Here is a 16,858-nt window from a genome sequence, read left to right as displayed (position 1 = left end):
GTGATATATCAGATCGGTTTCAATTTGCATTTCCCTGATGATTAGTGATGTTGAGCATCAATTGGCCATCTCTATTTCTTCTTTGGGAAAATGTCCATTCAAGTCCTCTGCCCGTTTTTAAATTTACATATGTTGGATATTAACCCCTTGCCATATAGATGATTTGCAAATATTTTCTCCCGTTCCATGGGTTGCCTCTTCATTTTGTCATCTCTTTTGCTGTGCAGAGCATTTTGGTTTGATATAGTCCCCCTTGTTCATTTTTGCTTTTATTGATTGTGCTTTCGGTGGCATATCCAAAAAATTATGGCTGAGACCAAAGTGGAGGAAATTATTCCCTAGGTGTTCTTTTGGAATCTTTATGGTTTTGGGTCTTGTTAAGTCCGTAATCCATTTTGAGTTAATTTTTGTGAGTGGTGTAAGATAGAGGTCCAATTTCATTCTTTTCCCTGTAGATAGCCAGTTGTCCCAGCACCATTTACTGAAGAAACTATCCTTTCCCTCTTGATTATTCTTGGCTGCCTTGACAAACATTAGCTTACTGTATATGCGGGGATTTATTTCTGGGCTCTTGTTTCTGATTCATTGGTCTATGTGCCTGTTTTTATGGTAGTTACCATACCATTTTGATTACTGTCACTTTGTAGTATAGTTTTAGATCAGGAAGCATGATGCCTCTGCTTAGTCCTTTTTTAGGATTGCTTTGGCTATCTAGGGACTTTTGTAGTTCCACACAAATTTTAAGATTTTTTTTTCTATTTCTGTGAAAAATGGCATTGGAATTTTGATAGATATTGCATCAAATCCCTACATGGCTTTGTGTAGTATAGACATTTTAACATTAAGTTTTCTGATCCATGAACATGGGCTCTATTTCCATTTATTTGTGACTTTAATTTCTTTCATCAAAATCTAATTTTGATATGTTGGATATTAACCAATATCTAAAGCTCTAGGCAGAGCTTTTACTTCTTTAGTTACATTCATATCTAGGCACTTTGGTATCTTTGATGCTGTTGTAAATGGGATTATTGTCTTTTTCAGCTAGTTCACTGTTGGTGTGTAGAAATGCAACTGAATTTAGCATGCTCATTTTGTATTTTAAAACTTTCTGGGTGGCTTAGTCGGTTAAGCGTCTGACTCTTGGTTTTGGCTCAGGTCATGATCTCACGATTGGTGAGTTGGAGCCCCACACTGGGGTCTGTGCTGGCAGCGCAGAGCCTGCTTGGGATTCTCTCTCTCTGTCTGTCCCTCCCTGCTTGCATGCACTGTCTTTCAAAATAAACATTTTTTTAAAGTCTTAAGCAAACATAAGTTGGGATGACATTATCTATCTTTCCAGCCTGATACAGGAAATCTTTCTTTCTGGTTATTTTAAGAATAGCAATTAAAAAAAATTTTTTTACATCTCTCTCTCTCCATCTGCCACCTGGCTGCTCATGCTCTCTCTCAAAAATAAATATTAAAAAAAAACTTTTCTGAATGTTTTAGTTCTAACAGTTTTTTGATAGTCTTTAGGATTTTCTATATACAAGATCATATTATCAACAGATGATTTTACTTCTTTCTGATTTGGCTGTCTTTTGTTTCTTTTTCTGGCTTAGCTGGGTGGGACTTCCAGAATTATGTTGAAAAGGAGTGGTGAGAGTGGGCACTCTTGTCTTGTTCCTGATTTTATTTTTTAAATTTATGCTTATTTTTGAGAGAGAGGCAGAGAGGGAGGGAGACAGAGGATCCAAAGTGGGCTCCGTGCTGACAGCACAGAGCCCAATGCAAGGCTTGAACTCATGAACTGTGAGACCATGACCTGAGCCAACTGAGCCCAGGTGCCCCTCATTCCTGCTTTTAACCTTTCACTAATGAGTATGATGTTGGCAGTATGTTTCTCATATACAGCCTCTATTATGTTGAGGTGTATTCCTTCTATATCCAACTTGAATGTTTTCTATCATGAAAAAATGTTGAGTTTTATCAAATGCTTTTTCTGCATCTGTTGAGATAATCACACAATTTTTGTCTTTCATCCTTTTAATGTGCTATATCATATTTATTGATTTGTGTGTGTTGAATCATCTTTGCATCCCAGGGAAAAATCCCATTTGGTTATGGCATATGATCCTTTAATGTCCTGTTGAATTTGGTTTGCTAATATACGGAGAAATGTTGCATCTATATTCATCAGGGATATTGGCCTGTGTGCACATATATACTGGATGGGCGGCAAAACAATACTCCAGGCATTTCTTAGTTTAATTTACACATTTATTTCTTAAGTTAATACACAGTACCGTGTCACATTTGATAGACTCCATGCTTCTGTGTTCTGATACTTAGCACAATGCCTGGCCCATTGGGAGGATCAGTTAATATTTACTGACAAACACCCATAAAGGTTAACAATATTGATTCATTCTACCTAACTGAAGTTCCTTGAGTCATAGATTTTTAAATAGTTTTCAATGAACATATTAAATTAATAACTTGTTCACGTCAATATTTTCAATGATTCCTCTGCGCTCTGTCTTTCAAATAATATTTTATTTTACATTTTTGAAAAGTTAATTTATTTTGAGAGAGAGCCTGAGTGGGGGGCGGGGCGCAGAGAGAGAGAGGGAGAGGGAAAATCCCAAGCAAGCTCCTGGGGGTCAGCGCAGGGCCCAAAGCAGGGCTTGATCCCATGAACTGAGAGATCATGGCCTGAGCCAAAGTCAGATGCTTAACTGACCGAGCCACCCAGGCTCCCCTCAATATTTACATTTAAGGATACTGCCATGGACAGAGCAAGTTCTCTGGCTTATGGAAGGGAGAAATCTACTCCAGACTCTGGGCAAAATTTGTAACTAAGAAATAAAAATATGATGAAAGCTAACTTCCCTTCAGCGTTGTAGAAGTTAATAACAGGGGAGCCTGGGTGGCTCAGTCAGTTAAGCAGCTTGAACTCGGCTCAGGTCATGATCTCAGGGTTCATGAGATCAAGCTTCCCGCGTCAGTTCTGTACTCATGGCATAGAGACTGTTTGGGATTCTCTCTCTGCCCCTTTTCTGCTTGTGTGTGTACTCTTCCTCTCTTAGAAAAGAAGTCAATAATGTACCTTGTTGTGTCTTATGCAACAGAATATTTCCCTACTGTGTTAAGAAAAACAAACAAACTGGGGCGCCTGGGTGGCTCAGTCGGTTAAACCTCCGACTTCAGCTCAGGTCGTGATCTCACAGTTCATGAGTTCGAGCCCCGTGTCAGGCTCTGTGCTGACTGCTCAGAACCTGGAGCCTGTTTCAGATTCTGTGTCTCCCTCTCTCTCTGACCCTCCCCCGTTCATGCTCTGTCTCTCCCTGTCTCAAAAATAAATAAAACGTTTAAAAAAACAAACAAACAAACAAACAAACAAACAAACCCAGAGCGGGACAGTAGTAGTTAAAGCAGTAAAAGCAAGTTTTATTCAGGAATTACCGCAATAGGGGGAAAAAGAGGCCTCAGTATAGAACTGGAACCCATCCCCAGTAGAGCACAAAGTGGGGGTTTATAGCCAAGGAGCAGGGTTGGGGTCAGTAGATGGAAAACTACTAAGGAAACCTCAGGGATGGCAGGATTCTAGTTAAACAGATCTAACAGGATTCTTGCTGTGGGCAGGCCAGGGTGGTCAGATGCCATACAAAGGAAAACCCAGTCACTTCCGCTTACATTTATTAAAGGATGTGATAAAGGATACATGATCAGTTAGATGAAGAGATACATGGAGTGAGGTCTGGGAGGGTCCCGAGCACAGGAACTTCTGTCCCCATGGAGTTGGGGTACCTCACGCTCCCAGTGTGGATGTGTTCACCCATATGGAAACTCTCTGAACCCCATACTGTTGGGATTTTTATGGAGGCTTCCTCACGTAGGCATGACAGATCATTAACTCCACTTCCAGCCCCTTTCCCCTTTCTGGAGGATTGGGGAGGGGGTATGGAGCTGAAAATTCCAAGCTTCTAATCATGGCTTGGCCTTTTGCTAACAGTCAGAAAGACTCCCCTCCAGGAGTCATCCAGGAGCCCATCCAGAGTTGCCTCATTAGAACAAGACATTCCTACCACCCAGGATATTCCAAGGAATTTAGGAGCCCTGAATCAGGAACTGGGGTTAAAGACCAAATATTAGAAAACGAGATGCTCCTAGTGTCTTAACACTTAGGAAATTAGAAGGCTTTCAGGAGCCTGTGCCAAGAACCAGGGACAGAAACCAATATATATTTTCTATTATTTCACAGACACCAAAGGTGAGGTGTGTGTGTGAAGAATGTTATGAGCTATTGAGGGTGGGGAGTTCTCTTTAAACTGACTTGGCAAGGTTCTTGCTACAACTGGGTGATGCAGGCCAGACAAGGGCAGGCTGCAAGGTCCAGACCTAGAGGAGAACGACTCAAGTTTAGTCAGGGAGAGTCTTTGTCATTGGCTATTGTGAAGCCAGTTAAATTGTGGTATCATTTTGAGACCGATCATCCAGAGTTTAAAGAAAAAGGAATTGAATTATTCTAAGTATAGATATCATGGCTTTCTTTAAACATCAAAAATTATTACAGATTCCCAAACTAGACATGAAAAGGCTACTGAAGCATCCTTCAGGTTTTAATTTCTAGTAAGGTATGTATCAATCACTATAAGACACGTAAACAAAAAAGCCTCTGGGGGCATCCCTCCCCAGCGCTTTTAAGAGTAAAGGTTCCTGAGAACCAAGTGGGAAAACCACTGTGAATTATCCCCAGCCTTACAGGTACATTTCTTGCACTGATCTCAAGAAGAGCCATCGAGAGAAAATCCTAAGCACCTCTCTGTATTAGCCCTTGGCCAGGCCTACATGTTTTGGTTTTTTTAGGCCAGGAAGCTGGTGTCTGGGGACCTGAGGGACTTTTGGCCACAGTTTTGCTTTTTCCCTCTCTTTTCTCATTTTTTTCTTTTCTTTCCCATCTTTATTTAGTTTGTTAGTACTGTTAGTGGGCACTTTTAGTTAGCATTCCTAGCAGTGAGTCACTGAGCTGCGGGGCCTTGTGGCCATCCTGTGACCGGGAGAGCCACAGTAACCACCACCGGCTCCTCAGGACTGTTGGCCAGGGCAGCTTTGCCCAGGTGGGGTTGGTCTGGCACAGCCCGAGTGGGACAGAGGCGTCCATGAAGGTCATTAACAAGAGTCAGCAGGGCTCCTCCAGCCTCCAGAGACTATTCCTTGAAGTCCAGAGCATGAAGGCCCTGAATCACAACCCCTGAGTCATGAAACTACTTGAGGTCGCTGGCACCATGGAAGCAGGCGACCCGGTCACGGTCACGGAGTCCACTAGCGAAGGACAGGTGTTTGAATGCGCCATGCCTGCATGAGAAAGGGGGAGCCCCGAGGCAGATTCTGCCAGATAGCGTCCACTGTGTAGTACCACCACCAGGAAGGTGTCATCCACAGGGACCTAAAGCCAGAGAGCCTGCTTTTGGAATCTGACCCGAACATCAAGGTTGCATACTCTGGATTCAGCAATGAGTTCACCGCCGGCCATAAGCTGACTCCCTTCTGTGGTAGTCCCCCTTACACCAAGAGTACAACAGTCTCGTAGGAGATGGGTGGAGCCTGGAGCCATCCTCTATACAATGACTGTCCAGTGACCAGCAGGTCCCTGCCTTGGCAGGACTTCAGGGAGCTGTGGGAGTGGGTGCTGAGCAGGATATGCCACGTTCCCCTTTCCACGTCTGTGGAGCGTGGGAGACCTACTAGAGAGATTCCTGCCCCTCAGTCCCAGTGAGAGAAGCACTTTAGAGGAAACCATGAAGGACCCATGGATGACCATGGCCCGTGAAGCAGAACTACTAAAGCCTTACAGCGAGCCACTCCCTGACTACCAGGATCCCTGGCAGAACTGAGGTGACATTATCTGTGGGCTATGAGTGGGACCAGATGCAGGACCTGCTGATGGGCCAGAATTAAGAGGAAGTGATGGCCAACTACCTGATCCTAGGCTGCAAGAGCCCCAAGGTGGAGGGTGGACCATTGCTGCGAAGCCTCTGCCTTCAGCTGATCCTGCCAATAGTTGCTGTCCTTCCCGCTCCCACAGGCTTCAGTCCAGGGTCTCTGCCAACCCGGAGGAGCCTGGTTTCGGTGGGCCTGCCCACCTCTGCTGTGTTCTGTAACTCAGAAAGTCAGCGGACTGGGGAGCACCGGGAGTCAGTGGAAGGCCAGCAGCCCATCCAAAGTGCCTGCCAGTCCCGCACCAAGACACAAGGACCATCCCTTTCCCCAGCACAGTCCCTAGTGTGACCCTGGGGCCTCCCCTCCACCCACAGCATCAGCAGCAGTGGTGATGCCCCACACGGAACCAGCTGCCCCCAGGGTTTGTCCTACAACTGGCAACTCCCTCCATGCTGGGTGGCCCGGTGATAGGACCCCAGCCTCTCCCTCTGGCAACCCCCACGGCTGACTGGGCTGCTGGGAGCTTCTTCAACTTCTTACTCAGGCAGATACCGTGTTTCAGGCTACCTGGAAAGAACCGATGTGGCCCTTAAACCACAATGAAGCCAATGAAAGCTCACATGGTGGATAGCCAAAGAAGGGACAAAACCAAAGACTGTTTTTATATGGGCAGCAAGAAGATCCTGAGCTCCACAGAGCCCAGCAGCAGGTGTGGGAGGTGGGCCACGGCTGACACCGACAGCCGTGGAGATGGGAGTGGTGCAAGGAGCTTACGGCTTGTACGTGGGGACACCGAGGACCACAGGCAGGGAAGGATGGCAGGTGCAGACTGCCAAGGTGGTCTGCATGGGATTCAAATCAAGGGAGTACCTGTGCTTCCACAGCATTCAAAAGCACTGAATCAAAAAATAATGGTGAGCTTAAAGGATGGCTGGGTGCCACCGGGGAGATAAGAGGAGAGGCTCGTCCTGGCTTCGGGCAGGTCCTCTGTCCCAACCTGGGTGAATCTTCAGAGACTGGACTGTCATCCTGGGGTACTTCTTCCCTCCTACTCTTTTCTCTCGTCTTCTGTGTTTATCAGGGATGGGAGATGCTTCTGTAGAAATAAACACAATAAAAAAAACACATTTAATGGGAAGGGATTTAACATCTATTTTCTTTTTTTTAAGACGGGAAGTAGGACTTATTGGTGGGCATGAATAGAAAAGGGGCAGTGCTGAGGTTCTCATGAGCACAGAGCCCTCCATTTGTCCAAGGGACCATGATAAGGGATATATTTGACCCCACAGCCATCTGGGGTGAGCAGCTTTTCAGCCACCATGTCTTCAAATTTATCCGCGTTAAAGTCCCACTTCTTGGAAATGTGGATTTTCGGGCGGCCAGGGAACTTGAACTTGGCCCTACGTAGGGCCTCAATCACATGCTCCTTATTCTGCAGCTTGGTGTGAATGGACATGATCACTTGGCCAATGTGGACCCTGGCCACTGTGCCCTGGGGCTTTCCAAATACACCCCACATACCTGTCTGGAACCTAGACTGGAGCCTAGACTGTGGCATGAGGCCACACCTCAATGTCCACTGGAAAGGGCTGTCTCCAAGGTCCCTTAGGGCAACCTGTACAATCAACAGGCTGCATACACTACCAAGGAGGCTACTGTTTGCAGCCATTGCACACTGGGCTCCCATGGGGAAAGAGCACAGTCGGCTTAATTGGCTGCATTGACATCTATTTTCTGAGTTGCTTTTAAATTTTGTTTAATGTTTATTTTTGAGAGAGAGTGAACGAGAGAGTGAGCGAGCGAGGGAGGGGCAGAGAGTGAGGGAGACACAGAATCCAAAGCAGGCTCCAGGCTCTGAGCTGTCAGCACAGGGCCCGATGCAGCGTTCGAACCCATGAACCATGAGATCATGACTTGAGCCGAAGTCAGATCCTTAACCGACTGAGCCACCCAGGCGCCCCGGAGTTGCTCTTAATGCTGGATTGTGGGAGGTGATTATTGACACGACTGGTTCTCATTCATGTTTGTCTCAGAAAACACTGGATTGTCACTTCCTTCAGCAGGTTTGATAATAGTAATATTAACACCAACAAATACCAGTAGCATTTACTAGTGGCCCCAGACCTTCTACACTATTTCAATGCCTTTTAGGTAAAAGTGCCCATTTACCAGACTAGGAAATGAATGTTGAATGGGGTTAAGCAGTTTGTACAATCGCAGAGCTGGTGTCCGGAGCATGTGCTTTGAATCTTGGGTCTACGGCCTCCCTTGGCTCAAGCCTGGGGCTTCTGCAGTCCTGCTTTTGACATCCTGTTGAGGTTGTTACACCGAGTCTCTTGATTAATGGACAATTCAGTAATACACAAGACGACACCAAACACTTGTGTGGTAATCTTCGGAGCTTCTTGTGAATTCACTTGTTTGCGGGCCCCTAAGTCCTCTGCATATGCAGGACACGGTATTTTGAGGTTCTACCTCAAAAATATGAAAGAAAAATGAAGTTGTCCAGAGTGCTGGCAACATTGAGGTTGTATGGAGCCCTGTTCAGCCCGAGGGACAGTGCCTTGTAGGCCGGTTAGCACACAGGTGGGCCCCCTGGTGTGGGAGCCTGATCCAGATCTAAACGCATCTACGGTGGTGCCCAGCAGGGTGGCCTTCCCGCTCTTCTCCTGCCTCCTGTCAAAATCTTACTAGCTAGAGAACAAATGTAGACTGAGGTCTTGCGGATGAACTCCTGTATATTTAAAATTCACTTACTGGGGTGTCTGGGTGGCTCAGTCAGTTAAGCGTCTGACGTCGGCTCAGGTCACGATCTCGCGGTTCGTGAGTTCAAGCCCCGCGTCGGGCTCTGTGCTGACAGCTCAGAACCTGGAGCCTGTTTCAGATTCTGTGTCTCCCTCTCTCTCTCTGACCCTCCCCCGTTCATGCTCTCTCTCTGTCTCAAAAATAAACGTTAAAAAAATAAAAAAATAAATAAAATTCACTTACTGGACTCAAGAGCCCTTTTCCCTATCCCAGTGCTTTTTATTCATGTACAAATTAACTAGAACTCGCCTGAGTACACCCACTCGCTCCAGAGCTGCTGGGTCACATCTGTGCCCAGGCATCCGCCCCTAGAGGATCTATCCCCTATCCTCCCAGGCATGGGGAAGAGACATCTCATTTAGGGTGAGTGTTGAGTTTTTTCCAGAGGCACACCGCTCGGTGAGGTCACTGAAGAGTTCTGCAAGGGTCCTCGATTGAAAATTTGGTGGCAGTTCTTTGGCAGGTCCCCGGGGTTGAGGTGCAATCCTGTGGCCTCCGCCTTCTTGATGATCATAGTCCTGGCACATAACAGTGCTCCCCAAGTAGTGTTTCTCCTCTTTTGCCTGCAAGGGAGTTACGAAAAAAAGGAATTGCAGGGAAATTTCAGAAGAGACTGCTATGTATAGCCAAGGTGAGGGTCGGGAGTGTTTTGTGGGTGAGGCAGATTTTGCCTGCAAGGGAGTTATGAAAAAAGGAATTACAGGGAAATTTCAGAAGAGACTGCTATGTATAGCCAAGGTGAGGGTCGGGAGTGTTTTGTGGGTGAGGCAGATTTGAAGCTGAGGCCTGACCAGAACTTTTGGGATCCTGAGTCCTCACATGAGGGCCATCATTTTTTTCTACTGCAGCTGCACATGCCGGTTTCCAGGCTGCCTGCTGTTGGGAGGGCAGTTTTGAGCTTGTATGTAACACAGATCCGTTAGTGGTGTGGCCTGGAGCCCTGGCTGGAAAGGATCCTGAGGTCAAGGTCAGGCCCAGTAGAACACAGTCCTACTTATTAGGCATCTGTAATAGTTTTAGTTCCTAGTACTGCCTTCACTGTTGCTCCCTTTTGTAATAAGGTGATGTTAAAGGACTCTGTGGCAGAGCTTAACATGACCTGGCTACAACAGAAGCTTCTGAGTCAGAGAGCTCTCTTATCACCCTGCATATATCTGGGTATGGTGTATTTACAAGCACATATATTTATAGGCACTGCAGTTGTGCTTGGGATTTGCACCTTGACCCAGGCATTAATTTATTTAAAAGAATATCTTAACATTTTCAAAGAATTGAGCATTTTAATTTTGTTTTTTAATGTGTATTTATTTGAGAACATGTGCATGAGTGGTGGAGGAGCAGAGAGAGAGGGGGGCGGAGAGAGAGAACCCCAAGCAGGCTCCATGCTGTCAGTGGGGAGTCCAATGCAGGGCTCAATCCCATGTACTGTGAGAACATGACCTGAGCCAACACCAAGGGTCAGATGCTCAACCAACTGAGCCACCCAGGAGCTCCAAGCTGAGCATCTTTAAATTCCCTATTTCTGTTACTTCTAATTGTATTGCATTATGGGCCAGAAATATAATGTGTTCAGTATTTGTCCTTTTATATTTACTTTATATTTTTTTGTTTTTAAAATATAATCAAAGGTATTTCCATTTCTTTGACGCTGGCTTGGTTTCTAAACATTCACTTTGTTGAGACATTCTTTTGGGTATATACATACAGATCAGTTATGTTTTCATTGTTTTGTATGCTTTTGTGTTTTTTTAAAACCATTTTGGGCCCTCCATTCTCTCTTAATACATTTCTTTCCAAGCCTCCCATGCTCAATAGATTCTATGATTTACTGTTTCTCAGTTAAGATTGCTTTCAGCTCTAGATACCAGAAAATCTGATACACAGTAGTATGAACAAGCAAGGAGAGATGAGGTCAAAAAGGTAGGCAGGGGTCAGGTTATCTGGTTACCTAAGCTTTTATTTTATTGCAGTGAGAAGCCAGTGAGAGGGTTAAATGGGGATAGGAGGGAGTGGAGGGGGAGTGGGGTGTCTGTGGGGGGTGGGGGTTGGGGTTAACATATATCATGGTTTTCTCTTTTTTTTTTAAGTTTGTTTATTTAATTTTGAGAGAGAGAGAGAGAGAGAGAAAGAGCAAGCTTGCACATGGGAGAGGCGGAGAGGGAGGGAGAGAGAGAATCCCAAGCAGGCTCCATGCTGTCAGCACACAGCTTGATGTGGGTCTCAATTCAACAAACCATGAGATCATGACCTGAACCAAAATCAAGAGTCAGCTGCTTAACCGACTGAGCCACCCAGGCACCCCTGTTTTTTTCATGTTTAAAAAAAAAAAATTTTTTTTTAATGTTTCTTTATTTCTGAGAGAGAGAGAGCGAGCGAGCATGAGCAGGGGCGGAACAGAAAGAGGGAGACACAGAATCCAGAGAGAGAGAGAGAAAGAGAGAGAGAGCATGAGCAGGGGCAGAGCAGAGAGAGGGAGACACAGAATCCAAAGCAGGCTCCAGGCTCTGAGCTGTCAGCACAGAGCCTGACGGCGGGCTCAAACTCACGAACCGCGAGATCATGACCTGAGCCGGAGTTGGACGCTTAACTGACTGAGCCACCCAGGCGCCCCTTCATGTGTTTTTATGGAGCACCGTGGATGCTGACTGAAGAATGGACTGCAGGAGAGTATAGAGGGAAGCAGGAAGCTAGTTTGGAAGGCAGTGTTTGCAGAAGATCAGTAAGAGAGGACAGTGGCTGAAACTGGTTGTAGAAATGGATGCAATGAGAAGAGGCTGCAATCAGGATGCATGTCAAGAGGACTTATTGGAGGACTGCATGTGGTGGGGTGGGAAGGGAAAGGGAGTCAATGATGGCTCCTGAGTGCTCCCCTCAGAAAAGAAGACCCAGGCCTAGGGGTTCTCAGCAGATAGATGGTATTCAAAGCTGGGAGCCTCTGTAGGTTTGCTCTGAGAAGAGAGGGCCCACAAGAAAGAGAAGGGGGCTGAGGGTCCTAGAGATCTGAAGGAGGAGGAGGAGGAATAAAAGGAAGATAGAGTAAGATGGGAGGGAATCGGGGGTGGGGGGGAGGCTTGAGAATCCAGAGGAAAGAAGTGCTCAATCGTGTTTCAAATGCAGCTATAAGACTGAGAGAACAAAAACTGAATCTTGAATTTAGCAAAATGGAAAACATTGGTGACACCATGAAAGCAAAATGGTGTGGAGGAAAGCTGGAATGGAATGGGTTCAGGAGAGGAGAGGAGAGATACTTGAAAGGAGCAGAGGAAAATGGGAAATGGAGAGGACTCTGGGGTCAAAGGAGGTCTGTGTTAATGCACAACATTAGGGCACCTTTGTATGCCGATGTTGGCAAGGGATCATTACTGACACAGGACTGCAGAACTCTGGGGTCATAAGCTGAAAGGACTTCTCAGCGCCAAGTTTACTTGAAGTTATAGCTTTCATCTTTAAAGTCTTTAAAATCAATGGGCTTTGGGGGCACCTGGGTGGCTTAGTCGGTTAAGCATCTGACTTCAGCTCAGGTCACGATTTCACGGTTCACGGGTTTGAGCCCACATCGGGCTCTCTGCTTTCAGCACAGAGCACTCTTCAGATCCTCTATCCCCCTGCCCCACTTGCGTGCACTCTCTCTCTCAAAATAAATAAACTTTAAAAAATATATTTAAAAAATAAATGGGATTTTTGCCATCTAGTTCATAATACAGGCATACCCACAGAATATATCCCCCAATTAATGTTTTCCTGGAAGAATGTTTTCATTTTCAATACATAGCATAGAAGTTATTTCCCTCTCAACATTTTTAGCTGATATGTATATAAAGTTTATATTGAGTCTTTAAAAAAATACATTTTATTAATTTTTAAATCTTTATTTTTTAGAGAGAGACAGAGTGTGAGCAGGGGAGGGGCAGAGAGAGAGGGAGACGCAGAATCCAAAGCAGCCTCCAGGCCCTGAGCTGTCAGCACAGAGCCGGACGCAGGGTTCGAACTCACAAACCATGAGATCATGACCTGAGCCGAAGTCGGACGTTCAACCGACTGAGCCACCCAGGCGCCCCCCCCCCCCAAAATACATTTTAAACGGCTTGAGGAAAAGTTCCACGTTGCTTCCAAATACAACCTGCAGGCCAATCACACTTTGGAGTGTTGGCAAGATGTACAACATCTGATGTTATTGGTCTACAAGTAGCCACTGCTAGTGCACACAAAGCACCTGTATGCCAATGATTATTTTTTTAATTTAATTTTTAAGTCAACTCTACTCCCAACGTGGGGCTCTAACTCCTGAGCCCGAGATCGAGGGGCTCTAGCGACTGAGCCAGCCAGATGCCACAAAATTGGTCGGGTTTTTTGATGGGACTTGCTATGCCTTATAATTTTTTCTGTTTAAACTAATGGGAAATAAGTTATCCTTAGGGTCTCTTCTTAGAGAAAGTCTGACATTTCAGGCATAGATTATGGACCATCGCTAATGGCATAGGACTTTCCAGCCTTGTCTTAGTTTTAAGTTTTCAATTACTTACCTTGGAAATGACTTCATTTCTTCCAAATCTTGTAGAATTGATGCTCCAGAAAGTCCTACCATGGATAGTTTGCCGTTTTGCATCCTCCCTGCACAGAATTGGAGCTGTGCATAAATTAGCTGGAGATGTGTGTCGTGACCTCGTAATTGGAGCTAACCAGAAAAACTAAATAGAAAAATGACATAAGAAAATTATCACTACAACTCCCAACAGCGACAGATTGTTTTAATTATTCTGTATTCTGAAAGGATATTTAAAAAGGGATATTTAGGGGCCCCTGGGTGGCTCAGTCCGTTAAGCCACTGACTCAGGTCCTGATCTCACGATTCCTGAGATTGAGCAGGAATCTGCAGCTTTGCACTGACAGCATGGAGCCTGCTTAGGATTCTCTCCCCCCATCCCCCCCCCCGCCCCTCTGCTAGGCGTGGTCTCAAATAAATATAAAAAAAAAAAAAAAAAGAGGGGTGCCTGGGTGGCTCAGTCCCTCAGGTGTGGGGCTCTGGATTTCAGCTCAGGTCACGATCTCAGGTTTGCGTCTAGTTCTGCGCCGAGTGCCCGGAGCCTGCTTGGGATTCTCTCTCTCTCCGCCCCTCCCTTGCTCATGCTCACTCTCTTTCAAAATACGTATATAAACTTAAAAAAAAAAAAAAAGGTATTTATAAGGGGTTCCAAAGAAGCCCCTCCACAAACCTCCCTGACGTTTTGGGAAGGATGAACGGAGCTTCTGGTCCAGCTGGCCGGTGTGAATTAGGCCAAGAGGTCCGAAATAAAATAATCAGCCACTTGGGACTCCCACTTGGGAGTCAAGGAAGTGGCTTGGGCGTGGTCCCCCAAGGGGGTTAGGAGGTCACTGACCTGCGCGCCGGAGGTGCCTATGTGTGTGCAGCAATGGGCGTCTCCACTGTGATGGTTTTTTTCACAGTACTGCACTGGACAGTCCCTCTAAGAGGCCTGACAAGGTATTGGGAGTTCAACCAGCCGGGGGTCCAGGAGGCGTTCTGCAGGCAACCACACGACCAAAGGTCCATAAGGACGATTATGGGAACCCGGAGAGGCAGAGGTGATGACGGGAAAGGTGGCTTCGAAAAGACAAGTTCCAGGTTTCCAGGTACCGGTATTTCTATTTTAACCGATGAGTTTCCGTTTCAAATACCGGCTTAGGAGCTTCCGCATGTGTTCTAAACCGCCTCCCCAACCGCCAGGCCTGAGCTAGCCGCTAGTCCCACCCCTATCGGCGGCACTGCGCAAGTCTGAGGGGCGTGGCGAGTGGGGGCGTGGCGAATGGGGGCGGAGCGAGGCAGCGGGAAGGGCAGGACGCGCTGGGTTCCTGGAGGCCAGGTTGTACCCCTGGCCAGCTCGCCTCAGGCTTCCGGAGGTGTGGCACTTGCTGGCCTGCGAGAAATCCAGCTTTGGCCACAACAAATCGCGCCATTGGAAATTCGTGAAGATGCTCTATCACGATCACATCTCGAGTCAGGCTGTCCCGGGCCCGCCGGGCTGCGCTGGGTCTCTGGGGGGCGGGGCTCTCGGGAGACCGACGCTCCCTTGAGCGAGGCGGGACGGCCGTTAGTACTCCGGGGGGCGGGGCGGAAGGCGGGGCCTCTCTTCCCCAAGAGGAGACTGAGGCTGCTTGCTGGGCTGAAGAAGGCCTACAACTCCCAGGACGTGCTGGACGTTGGGTGCTCCTTGAGGTTCAGGGTCTTCTGCTTAGATTTTGTGGGTCTGACATTTTGCTTACTCCATTCCCGTTCCAATGTGCTGCAGTAATTGTTTCGTAGGAGCCATTTGGTTGTTTCTGTATCTTGCAGTGTTTTTAGGGATCCCACCCTCACTACATAAGTCACTATGTACAATAAAAAATACAATAGCTACCTACTTGTAGTTGTCACGTCTGTCTTCTCCAATGGAGCTGTGAAGAATCCTAGTTATTTGTAGCTTCTTTCATTCTCATACACCTGGGGCCGCTTACAAACTGGGCATTCCATCTTTGGTCTCATTGACCTTATCCTTTTCATCTATTTTGTGATTTTAATTTTTTTTAATCATTTTTTATTTTTTGAGAGACAGAGACAGAGTACTAGTTGGGGAGGAGCAGAGAGAGAAGGAGACACAGAATCAGAAGCAGGCTCCAGGCTCTGAGCTGTCAGCACAGAGCCTGACGCGGGGCTCGAACCCACGAACCCTGAGATCATGACCTGAGCTGAAGTCAGACACCTAACCGACTGAGCCACCTGGGTGCCCCTCATTTATCTTGAAATATACTTTGCTAATACAGTGGACACTGACAGGCTTTTTTTTTTTTTTTTTTTTAATTTATTGGGGCACCTGGGTGGCTCAGTCGGTTAAGTACCAGACTCTTGATTTCAGGTCAGGTCATGATCTCACAGGTGGTGGGTTCCAGCCCCACGTTGGGCTCTGTGCTGACAGTGCAGAGCCTGCCTGGGATTTTCTCTCTCCCTCTCTCTCTGTCCCTCCCCTCCCCAAAATAAATAAACTAAAAAAAGTAACTTCGTTGCTGAAAAATTCTATTGCCAAGTACTTGTCCTTATGAAAAGAAAAAGGAGAGCTTAAATATATTTGTTGAAAACAAACTGCTCGTTTTCTTGTCCTGTTCCCCCAGATATTTTGTGCAGTTATATCACTTAAGAAAATAACGATATTCTATGGAACAAATTATGATCTATTTTAAATATTGGAGTTCTGCAGAATATTTCATTTTGAAATGGGGTGTGGAAAAAAAAAAGTGACCATCTTTGAATTCAAATCCTAAGATTTGTTCAGCTTCAACAGTCTGTGAATCACTGGGCATTAGCAATAGGCCACGTATTGTATAAAGTGGTACTTTTTTTTTCTTTCGGGGAAGTACTATATAAATGAAATATGCACATTATATTTAAATATCAGGAAACTCAAATCCCATATTGAAAAGAATATACATTGAACAGAATCCTATTTACCTATTTACCTCCTTCTCCCCCTCTCCTTCCTCCTCCTCCTCTTCCCCTCCTCCTCTTCCTCCCCCTTCTTCTTTTTAATTTTATTTTTTTATTTTTATTTTTATTAACATTTATTTATTTTTGAGACAGAGAGGGAGCATGAACAGGGGAGGGTCAGAGAAAGAGGGAGACAAAGAATCTGAAACAGGCTCCAGGCTCTGAGCTGTCAGCACAGAGCTTGACACGGGGCTGGAACCCGCGGACCACGAGATCATGACCTGAGCCAAAGTCGGACGCTTAACCGACTGAGCCACCCAGGCGCCCCTTAATTTTAGAGAGAGTATGGGAGGAGGGGAGAGGGGCAGAGGGAGGGAGAGAGAGAGAGAGAGAGAGAGAGAGAGAGAGAGAGAGAGAGAGTCTTAAGCAGGCTCCACACTCAACACGGAGCCCGAGGCAGGGCTCAATCCCACAACCTTGGGATCACTACCTGTGCCGAGATCAAGAGTTGGACACTCAACTGATTGAGCCACCCAGGCGCCGCCACAAGCACGCATTCTTAACGTTCACTATGTCTAAGGTTTAAGTCTTGAGGGTTTTCCTTTTTTAAACACAACTTAATTTTTCACATCTACTAGTTTAGAACTTTGACTCCCTTCAATAAGAAGCTTG

At 46.2% G+C, this 16,858-nt stretch overlaps 1 long non-coding RNA gene and 1 other non-coding gene across 3 annotated transcripts; both read right to left on the bottom strand.

Annotated features, from left to right (window-relative positions):
• Positions 1-2,263: 2,263 nt before the first annotated feature.
• On the bottom strand, positions 2,264-14,509 carry LOC113593530 (uncharacterized). 2 transcript variants are annotated; one of them, XR_008297185.1, is made up of 6 exons: positions 14,109-14,509; positions 13,254-13,418; positions 8,976-9,293; positions 8,095-8,864; positions 3,380-7,021; positions 2,264-3,148 (listed from the first exon to the last, which is right to left on the bottom strand). It is a non-coding gene; the product is annotated as an uncharacterized LOC113593530 (long non-coding RNA). The 2 variants fall into 2 exon arrangements; XR_008297186.1 differs by lacking the exons at positions 2,264-3,148; positions 3,380-7,021; positions 8,095-8,864 and adding an exon at positions 3,290-3,329 and having other exon boundaries at positions 14,109-14,502.
• Positions 7,513-7,646, bottom strand: LOC113593621 (small nucleolar RNA SNORA70). Its single transcript, XR_003413899.1, has one exon. It is a non-coding gene; the product is annotated as a small nucleolar RNA SNORA70 (small nucleolar RNA).
• Positions 14,510-16,858: the final 2,349 nt, after the last annotated feature.

This window comes from Acinonyx jubatus, chromosome A2 (assembly GCF_027475565.1).
Source record: "Acinonyx jubatus isolate Ajub_Pintada_27869175 chromosome A2, VMU_Ajub_asm_v1.0, whole genome shotgun sequence".
NCBI classification, from domain to species: Eukaryota; Metazoa; Chordata; class Mammalia; order Carnivora; family Felidae; genus Acinonyx; species Acinonyx jubatus.
The sequence above is the reverse complement of the archived record's forward strand: the minus strand, read 5'-3'. Positions and strand labels throughout refer to the sequence as shown.